At 42.3% G+C, this 9,446-nt stretch overlaps 2 non-coding genes across 2 annotated transcripts; both read right to left on the bottom strand.

Moving 5' to 3' along the window:
• Positions 1–318: 318 nt before the first annotated feature.
• LOC148564356 (small nucleolar RNA R71) lies at positions 319–425 on the bottom strand. The gene has a single exon (XR_015885383.1). It is a non-coding gene; the product is annotated as a small nucleolar RNA R71 (small nucleolar RNA).
• Positions 426–5,637: 5,212 nt separating this feature from the next.
• On the bottom strand, positions 5,638–5,744 carry LOC148564355 (small nucleolar RNA R71). Its single transcript, XR_015884589.1, has one exon. It is a non-coding gene; the product is annotated as a small nucleolar RNA R71 (small nucleolar RNA).
• Positions 5,745–9,446: the final 3,702 nt, after the last annotated feature.

Genomic DNA, 9,446 nt, shown 5'->3' with positions numbered 1-9,446 from the left:
AGCATCTTTGTACCTGCCATTGGAGCTAACAATTTTGAGCTTAAGCCTCAGTTAGTCTCTCTTTTGCAACAGAATTGCAAATTCCATGGACTTCCAATGGAAGATCCACATCAGTTCTTAGCTGAATTCTTACAGATCTGTGATATTGTAAAGACTAATGGAGTAAATCCTAAAGTCTACAAGCTTATGCTCTTTCCTTTTGCTATAAAAGACAAAGCTAAGATATGGTTGGATTCCCAACCAAAAGAGAGCTTAGACTCTCAGAAAAAGCTGGTTAATACTTTTCTAACTAAATTCTTTTTCCCTCAAAGGATGAGCAAAATTAGAGTGGAAGTTCAAACTTTCAGACAAAGAGAAGGTGAACCCCGCTATGAAGCTTGGGAAAGATACAAGCAATTAATCAAGAGATGTCCTCATGATATGCTCTCATAATGGTCTATTATAGGCGTGTTCTATGATGGTCTATCTGAAATGTCCAAAATTTCTTTGGATAGCTCTATAGGTGGATCACTCCACTTGAAGAAAACGCCTGTAGAAGAAAAAAGAACTCATTGAGATGGTTGCAAATAACCAATTCATGTACACTTCTGAAAGAAATCCTGTAAACCATGGGACCTCTCAGAAGAAAGGAGTTCTTGAAGTTGATACTCTGAATGCCATATTGGCTCAAAACAAGATCTTGACCCAATAGGCCAATATGATCTCTCAGCATTTGACTGGAATGTAAACTGGAGCTGATAGTACTCAGGAAGCTTCTTCTGAAGTAGAAGCTTATGATCCTGATCAACCCACCATGGAGGAGGTGAATTACATGGGATAACCCTATGGAAACACCTGCAATCCCTCATGGAGGAATCATCCTAATCTCTTATGGAAGGATCAACAGAAGCCTCAGCAAGACTTCAACAATAATCAAGGTGGAAGAAACTAGAATAGGTTCAACAACAGACCACCATTCCCATTTTCTTAAGGGAATATGGAAACCTCTAAGCAGAGCCTTTTTGACATAGTCACTCTGGTTTCCAGCCTCTCCAAGATCACTCATAGTTTCATGAATGAAACAAGGTCCTCTATTAGAAACTTGGAGGTGCAAGTTGGTCAACTGAGCAAGAGGATCCCTGAGACTCCTCCTGAAAATCTTCCTAGTAACACTGAGGTGAATCCAAGAGAAGAGTGCAAGGCCATAACCATGGAGGTAGATGCCGAATCTAGAGAAATTGTGAAGGCATTGAACGCCAGTGAAGAAGGTTTCACTTGGCGTTCAACGCCCAATCTGGCAGCAAGCCTGGTGCTGAACGCCAGTGAGCAACTCCTTACTGGGCGTACAACGCCCATCCTAGAAGTAGAGTTGGTGTTGAACGCCAGCCAGGGAGCACTAGCTGGGCGTTCAACGCCCAAAAAAGCAAGCATTCTAGTGCTGAACGCCAGTGAGGAAACCCCTCACTGGGCGTTCAATGCCCAACTAGCCAGAGAAACTGGCGCTGAACGCCAGTGAGGAACCCCTCACTGGGCGTTCAATGCCCAAACAGGCAGGCAGCCTGGCGCTAAATGCCAGTGAGGAACCCCTCACTCGGCGTTCAACACCCACACACCCAGGGAAGCTAGCGTTAAACACCAGCAAGGATACCCCTACTGGGCATTCAACGCCCAAGACAAGGGGACTGGCGTTTAACGCCAGTAAGGGTGCACAACATGGGCGTTCAACGCCCAAAGAGCTAACAGATCTGGCGTTGAATGCCAGTAAAAGTACACCTTCTGAGTGTTCAATTCCCACTCAAGAAACCCCTATCCAAGAATTAAGGAAAGCCAAGGCTCATATAAAGACCATAGAGGTTCCTTTGAATGCACTCTTGCAGTGCCTAAGTTCTGATAAATACTCATCCTCTGATGAGGATGAAGACACTAGGGAAGAGCAAGTTGCTCAGTACCTAGGAGCTCTTATGAAGCTGAATGCCAAGCTATTTGATACAAAGCCTTGGGAGGAAGAACTTCCATTGCTTTCTGAAGAACTCTATGCTTTGGTTCAGCAGAAGCGACCTCAGAAGCTTTCAGATCCTGGACGCTTCCTGATTCCTTGCACCATAGACACCATGACCTTTGAAAAGGCTCCGTGTGACCTAGGTCAAGCATCAACCTCATGCCACTTTCGGTAATGGAGAAGCCGGGAATCTTTGAGGTACAAGCTGCAAACATCTCATTAGAAATGGCAGACAAGACAATAAAGAAACCATATGGCTTAGTAGAGGATGTCTTGGTAAAGGTTGAAGATCACTACATCCTTGCAAACTTCATAGTCTTGGACATAGGAGAGGATGAGGATGACTCTGTCATCCTTGGAAGACCTTTCCTAGCCACTGCTAATGCTATCATTGATGTGGCTAAGGGAGAACTGACTCTACAACTAGGGGAGGATCACATCTTGTTCAAGATGCCTCATGATGCCAAGGCATTTTGGCCAATTTCACTGACCTTTTCTTTACTGTTTTTAGGGTAGTTTCATGCATTTTCTTATAAATAAGTTAGTTTTGGGTAGATATTCACTTACATCTTGATTCAAGCATACATTGTGCACTTTACATGATTTCATGAGGATTTTGCATAAATTATATGATAAATTGGATGATGCATGACTCATGACTTGGACTAGAACTTTGATGCACTTTATTGCTTGATTTCAGGACAAAGGAAGCAAAGAAGAACCACGTTAGCAGTCACGTTAGTCCCACTAACGTGACCTCTAACGTGCAATGGGTGCTAACTTGCAAAGTTAATGAGAAAGGTAATTGCCAATAACGCCCTCGAAGCCATCATAAGCCCACGTTAAGAGTCACGTTAACTAAGTTAACGTGAACTCTAACGTGGAAGAAGACAATAAGGCCAACGTTAGTGACACTCTCCTTTGTCACTAACGTTGGACCAAGCTCATAATTGGCCACGTTAGTTGCCACATTAACTTAGTTAACGTGGCTTCTAACGTTAAGAAGCGAAAGGGAAGCCAATGTTAGTGACATTCACCTTTGCCACTAATGTTGGCCAAGCTTGCATAAGCCACGTTAACTCCCACGTTAACTTAGTTAACATGGAAGCTAACGTGGAGAGAGCAATTGGTCGCCAACATTAGTGACACTTACCTTTGTCACTAACGTTGGGGTGAACCACCAAGAGCCACCATGAGCAACGTTAACTCCCACGTTAACTTAGTTAACGTGGAAGCTAACGTGGATAAAGAGGTAATGAGCCAACGTTAGTGACACTCACCTTTGTCACTAACGTTGGAGATGGCTAGCGTGACGACGTGAGAAATAGGGGCACATTGGAACGTTAGTGACAAAGGTAAGTGTCACTAACGTTCTCGAAGGATTGGCAAGCTTACGTTAAGAGCCACGTTAACTAAGTTAACGTGGACTCTAACGTAGGGAAGGGGGAGGCTTATCAACATTATTGGGAAAGGTAAGTCCCAATAACGTGTGCGAAGGACCAAGAGGCAACGTTAGTGGCAATGTTTGTGCCACTAACATTGAGGTTAACGTGGCTTATACTTGGGTGAGCAACGTTAGTGAAAAAGGTGATTGTCACTAACGTTCTCGAACCCACACTTTCACTTAACGTTAACACCACTAACGTCCTGAGCTAAAAGTCCCTGCCTACTTCACACTTTCTCTCTGCAAGCAAAGCTAAGCCCAATGATGAAGATAACTGCTTCAAACTCAGGATCCAAAGGCCCATACCCAAGACTTGAAGAGCCAACTAGAAGATCAGAAGAGTAGTATATATAGGAGTAGCTTTGAATTAGTTAGGGAGCTGAAAACTTTAGGGAGCCTTTGGGCATAGAACTACTCTCTGTATTTTACTTTCTCTGCACTTCTAGTTTACTTTCAGCATGTATTCTCCATCTTTGTTTTCATTTTCCAGAGCTATGAAACAACTAAACCCCTTTCATTGGGTTAGGGAGCTCTGTTGTAATTTGATGGATCAATTTTAGTTTTCATTCTCCTTCTTCTATCTTTTCTCTTGATTTTACTAGAAAGCTTTCGATCTTCATCCAATTGGGTAGTTATCTTGGAAAAGAAGCTATTCATACTTGGATCTCTTCTGAACCTTGAAAGAGGAATGAAAGGATCATGCTAGAAATGCTTTCTCATGCTGGACCAAATTGGGTGTGGATGGATATGTGACTATAATCCTTCCAACACTTGATTTGGGAAATGCATGTGGTATAATCAGTGACCATACTTCATCTCTTCTCATGAGCAATTGACCAAGGAATTGGCTATTGATCAAGATTTGAGAGATTGAATTACAAGGAATTGTAATTCGATCACTTAAGATTGCCAAGGAGATCACTGAATGCATTGATTGAGGAAGAGATGAAAATGAACTTGATCCGGAGAATGCAACATCTCCTGAGCCCAATGAACTCCCCATTTCTGATCTTAGCCATTCTCTTTAAATTCTGCCATTTACTTTTATGAGCAATTGCCCCATTCCCATTTAATATTCTGCAATTTACTTTCCGCCATTTACATTCAGCTCTTTATTTCCAGTATTTACTGTTTCTGCCATTTACTTTCCTGCCATTTAATTTTCTGCAATTCTCAACTCAAATTCTGATTCGCTCAACTAGAACATTTCTTTAATTAAAGTTGCTTGATCAATCAATCTCTGTGGGATTCGACCTCACTCTATTGTGATTTTTTACTTTACGACGAATTCGGTACACTTGCCGAAGAAATTTGTTGCGAGACAAGTTTTCTGCGTATCAAGTTTATGGTGCCGTTGCCGGGGATTATTTTGAATCAACAATGATTAAATTGGAGGATAACTAGATTGAGCATTTTTATTTTGTTTGATTTAATTTTCTGTTTGAGTAATTTACTTTCAGTTTTAGTTAATTTCTTCCCCTCCCCCTACTTTTTCGTTTTTTTAGTTATTTACAATTTAGTTCACTGACCTACTAACTGTTTGATATATTACATCACTCACACTAACAGTAATTCTAACAGAAATACTTCTTGCATCTATTTTCCTTGCTTGTGCTTTGTTGGTTGTATGACAGCGAGAAAAAGTGGGGCTTCAACTTCCTTTGATTTAGAACCTGAGAGGTCCTTCCTTAGATTAAGGAGGGAAGCAAGAGAAAAATGAGTAGTGGGTGCCGAGGAAGAGGAGGAATACTTTGAACCAAACATGGAAGAAAACATGGAAAACCATCATGAAGAAGAGGCTCACAACCATGGCAGAGAAGGTCGAGCAAATCATGCTGGGGAGGAGAGAAGAGTTTTAGGCTCTTACATCAATCCAAACCCAGGAAACTGTGGAACTAGCATTCAAAAGTCGACCATCCATGCCAATAATTTTGAACTAAAACTGCAGCTCATCACCCTTGTTCAGAATAACTGTTCGTTCGGAGGAGGAGTCCAAGAAGACCCCAATCAACATCTAACCACCTTCCGGAGGATATGTGACACGGTGAAGTCTAATGGTGTTCATCCTGACGCCTATAGACTGCTTTTATTTCCATTCTCACTCAAGGATAAGGCAGCCAAGTGGCTGGAGTCTTTTCCGAAGGAGAGTTTGACAACTTGGGAAGATGTGGTGAACAAATTTTTAGCCAGATTCTATCCTCCCCAAAGAATCAACAGGCTGAGAGTTGAGGTCCAAACTTTCAGGCAACAAGATGGTGAGACTCTATATGAAGCATGGGAGAGGTTTAAGGACCTGACAAGGAGGTGTCCACCAGATATGTTCAATGAATGGGTGCAGCTACACATTTTCTATGAAGGCCTTTCTTATGAATCAAAGAAATCAGTAGACCACTCATCCAGGGGATCTCTGAACAAGAAGAAGACCATTGAGGAGGCCATAGACGTCATTGAAACTGTAGCAGAAAATGACTATTTCTATGCTTCTGAAAGAGGGAACACTAGAGGAGTGATGGAGCTAAACAATGTAGATGCTCTGCTGGCCCAAAATAAGCTCATTACCAAGCACTAGCTAACCTCACCAAGAAGATGGAGAGGAACCAAGTAGCAGCAATCACCACTTCATTAGCAACCCAAGAAGGAGTGAATGAAGAAGCAGAGGGTAGTCAGGAGCAAGCCAACTACATTGGAAATTCACCTAGGCAAAACCATGATCCATACTCTAAGACCTACAACCCTGGATGGAGGAATCACCCAAACTTTAGGTGAGGGAATCAACAAGATCAAGGCCAAGATCAGAGACGTCACAACCCTAACAACAATGCAGCTCACCAACAATTCACATAGAGAACATATCAACACCACCATAACAATACCTCTCCACATCCATATCAAAACCAAAATAACATTCCTCATCCTTCCACTTCTAATCCCAATCACCCATCATTTGATGATAGACTCTCAAGGATTGAGCATCTACTTGAAGGCATAGGCAAAGAGATTCAAGACAACAAGGCGTTCAAGGAGGAAGTGCGAGCAAATTTTAAAAACCAGGGAGACACCATCAAGAGGTTGGAATCTCAAGTAGGGTATCTCTCTGAGCAAATTTCCAAACCTACAGATGGATTCCCAAGTGACACAGAGAAAAATCCGAGAGGAGAAACAAAGAAAGTAAGATGGGAAGATTGCAAGATGGTCACTATAAGTGATAAGGAGACTGAGGACAAGCCAAACAAGCCGTCAGAACAACCTGGAGATACCTCAGCAGAGGAGAAGGAAAAAGATCACCAAGAACCAAAAATCTCACAACAAGAGCTGCTGAGACTCTATGCACCCTTTCCCCAACTACTCAATGGTGCTGTGGAGAAGAGAATATACTCAAGATTTCTTGACTTGTTTGCATCTCTGCATGTAAACATACCATTCATCAAGACCATCCAACAAATGCCTGTATACATCAAGTATATGAAGGAACTGCTTCCCAGAAAAAGCTCACTCAAGGGAGGCCAAACTATAGTGATGAACAAGGAGTGCAGCGCACTCATTCAACCAGAGTTGCCTACAAAAAGAAAGGACCCAGGGAGTTTTCACATACCCTGTGCCATAGGAGAAACAATGTTTGATAGAGCACTCTGCGATTTGGGAGCAAGCATCAACTTAATGCCCTTGGCCCTTGTGAAAAGGCTGCAGATCAATGAGATAATGCCCACAGATGTAGTCATCAGGCTGGCTGACAAAACTCAAAAACAAGCAATAGGAGTGGTGGAAAATGCGTTGGTAAAGGTTGGGAAATACTTCCTCCCAACAGACTTTGTCATATTGGACATGGAAGAGAGTCACACTCACCCAATCATATTGGGAAGACCATTCCTAGCTACAGCCAGAGCACTCATAGATGTGGAGCGAGGGGAGCTAATTTTGAGGATCCATGATGAACAGCTCGCCTTCACTGTTTTCAAACATCACAAGAAGCAGATCAAGAGAACAAGGAACCAAGGAAGGATCACAGTGAGATACTGAAGGAAGAGATGAGTACTGAAGAACAACAAGCTCATCCGGAGATTCCCTTGGTTGATGGACAAGGAAACAAGCAGCTGTCACAGCTCAAGGAAAAGCTGGAGGAACCTAAACCACCAGAGGCATGTGAAGACAACATCAAAATTCCTTTAGAAGAAGAGGCCACAAAGAGTAAGACAACATCACAAGGAACAAAGAAAAAGGTACCAAGGAGGTGGAGGAACAAAAAGATCCCTACAGAGGACTTCTCTCCAGGGGATAAAGTGATCTCAGTTTACTTCCCAGATATCCCCCCTGATCTCCCCACTGTGCCATCTCAGCTACCTAAGGTCTTCGCTATCAACAGAGTTCTCTCCTTGGAACATGTAGAGATCATTGATACAACTATTGGATATAGGTCTACTGCCAGAGGAGAAGACTTGAAGCACTATCGACCTCCCTGATGAAGGCGAAACGTCAAGCTAGTGACTCTAAAGAAGCGCTTCATGGGAGGCAACCCATGTTTTATATACTTTTAGAAAATAGTTAATAAGTCAATTTTTATGAATTCCAACCCAAACTTGACTAACACTTGGTGAAATCCTTGTTATGTAGTATATAGTGAAGAACAAGATGGGTGTTCAAAGCATGCCAAGAAAGTATAAATGCAACTCAGAGCATGCTAGTCTTGGAGCTTTGAACAAAGAATTTTTCATCACAATGCTCCAAACTAAGTTTGGTGTCACCCAAGGTGCCACGAATATGCATATAAGGATGCACAGTTAGTTAGTTAGTTGGTATTCATGAATAAACAATCTAATTCTTTTTCCTTATTATTCTAGCCGTAAAGTTTAAATCTTTTTTTTTATGATATTGATTTTTTTATTTTATTTTTATAGGGAAAAGAAAAGGAGCATTGGAGAGGATTGATTGGACAATTAAATGAAGAAGGTTCGGCCACTTCATGAAGAGGGATTACACACTTCTTCTCAAAAGGGAACGCATTGGAAAATATTGCCATGCAACATAGAAAAGAATGGGACCCTTGAAGACCGAGCAATCTCCATCATAAAGTGATGATCCTTGTCCTTTCTCCATGCACAACCCCAACCGTCCATCAAGCAACCACTCCATCAATCCACACCTTCCATTCACTCACAACTTCTCTATATAAGTGATCCTTGTTCCGTACCCCACCTTCACACTCCACGCCCAATCTTCACACCTCTCCATTTCGGGACAAAGCACCTCCTACCCCATTGAAAACATTCCCCCTCACTCCCTTCATTGCATTCAACCCTAAGCAACCAAAAATCTCCACACCCTTACCACCTTCACACATTAACCCTCATTCATGGCATCTTCGAGCTCTAAAAGAAGGAAGGGAAAGGAACCTATAGAGCAACACTCGTATGATGAAAAGAGATTTAGAAGCTTGCACCATGCATTGCAATACGGGTGGATGATGGATAAGGAGATCATTTATGAGCTGGGGTTTCAAGTTAGGAAAACTGAGTGTCCCGAAATCACAAAGAAGGTAGAAAAGAGAAGATGGGAGCTCCTCATTGATCCGGTTATTAAGGTAAATACAAATCTTGTAAGAGAGTTTTATGCAAATGCGGTCCGATATGATAAGGCAGATGAGTCATATACAAGCTTTGTGAGAGGAAAGATGGTGGATTTCGGTCCCATGAGTGTCATGAGGGCATTAAAGCTACGGTCCATACCGTTTGAAGAAGAGAGTTATCATTCAAGAATGGACAACAACCCCAATCATGACCAGATTGTGCAAGACATTTGTGTACCCGGAGCTGACTGGGAAAGATATGCGGATAGAAGACCAAGGTTCATCAAGAGAGCATACCTCACTCCGGAAGCAAAAGGGTGGTTTGAAATTGTAAGGAAGCCCATCCTCCCAGCAGGGAACAACTCGGAGGTGAATCTCAAGAGAGCCACAATGGTGCACTGTATACTCAAAGGAGGAGAGATCAAGGTTCATGAACTCATAGCTGCAGGCATTAGAAAGATGGC

The sequence above is a fragment of the Arachis ipaensis genome, chromosome B5 (assembly GCF_059453495.1).
Source record: "Arachis ipaensis isolate K30076 ecotype BB chromosome B5, ASM5945349v1, whole genome shotgun sequence".
Classification (NCBI taxonomy): domain Eukaryota; kingdom Viridiplantae; phylum Streptophyta; class Magnoliopsida; order Fabales; family Fabaceae; genus Arachis; species Arachis ipaensis.
This window is presented reverse-complemented; position numbering and strand designations above follow the sequence as displayed.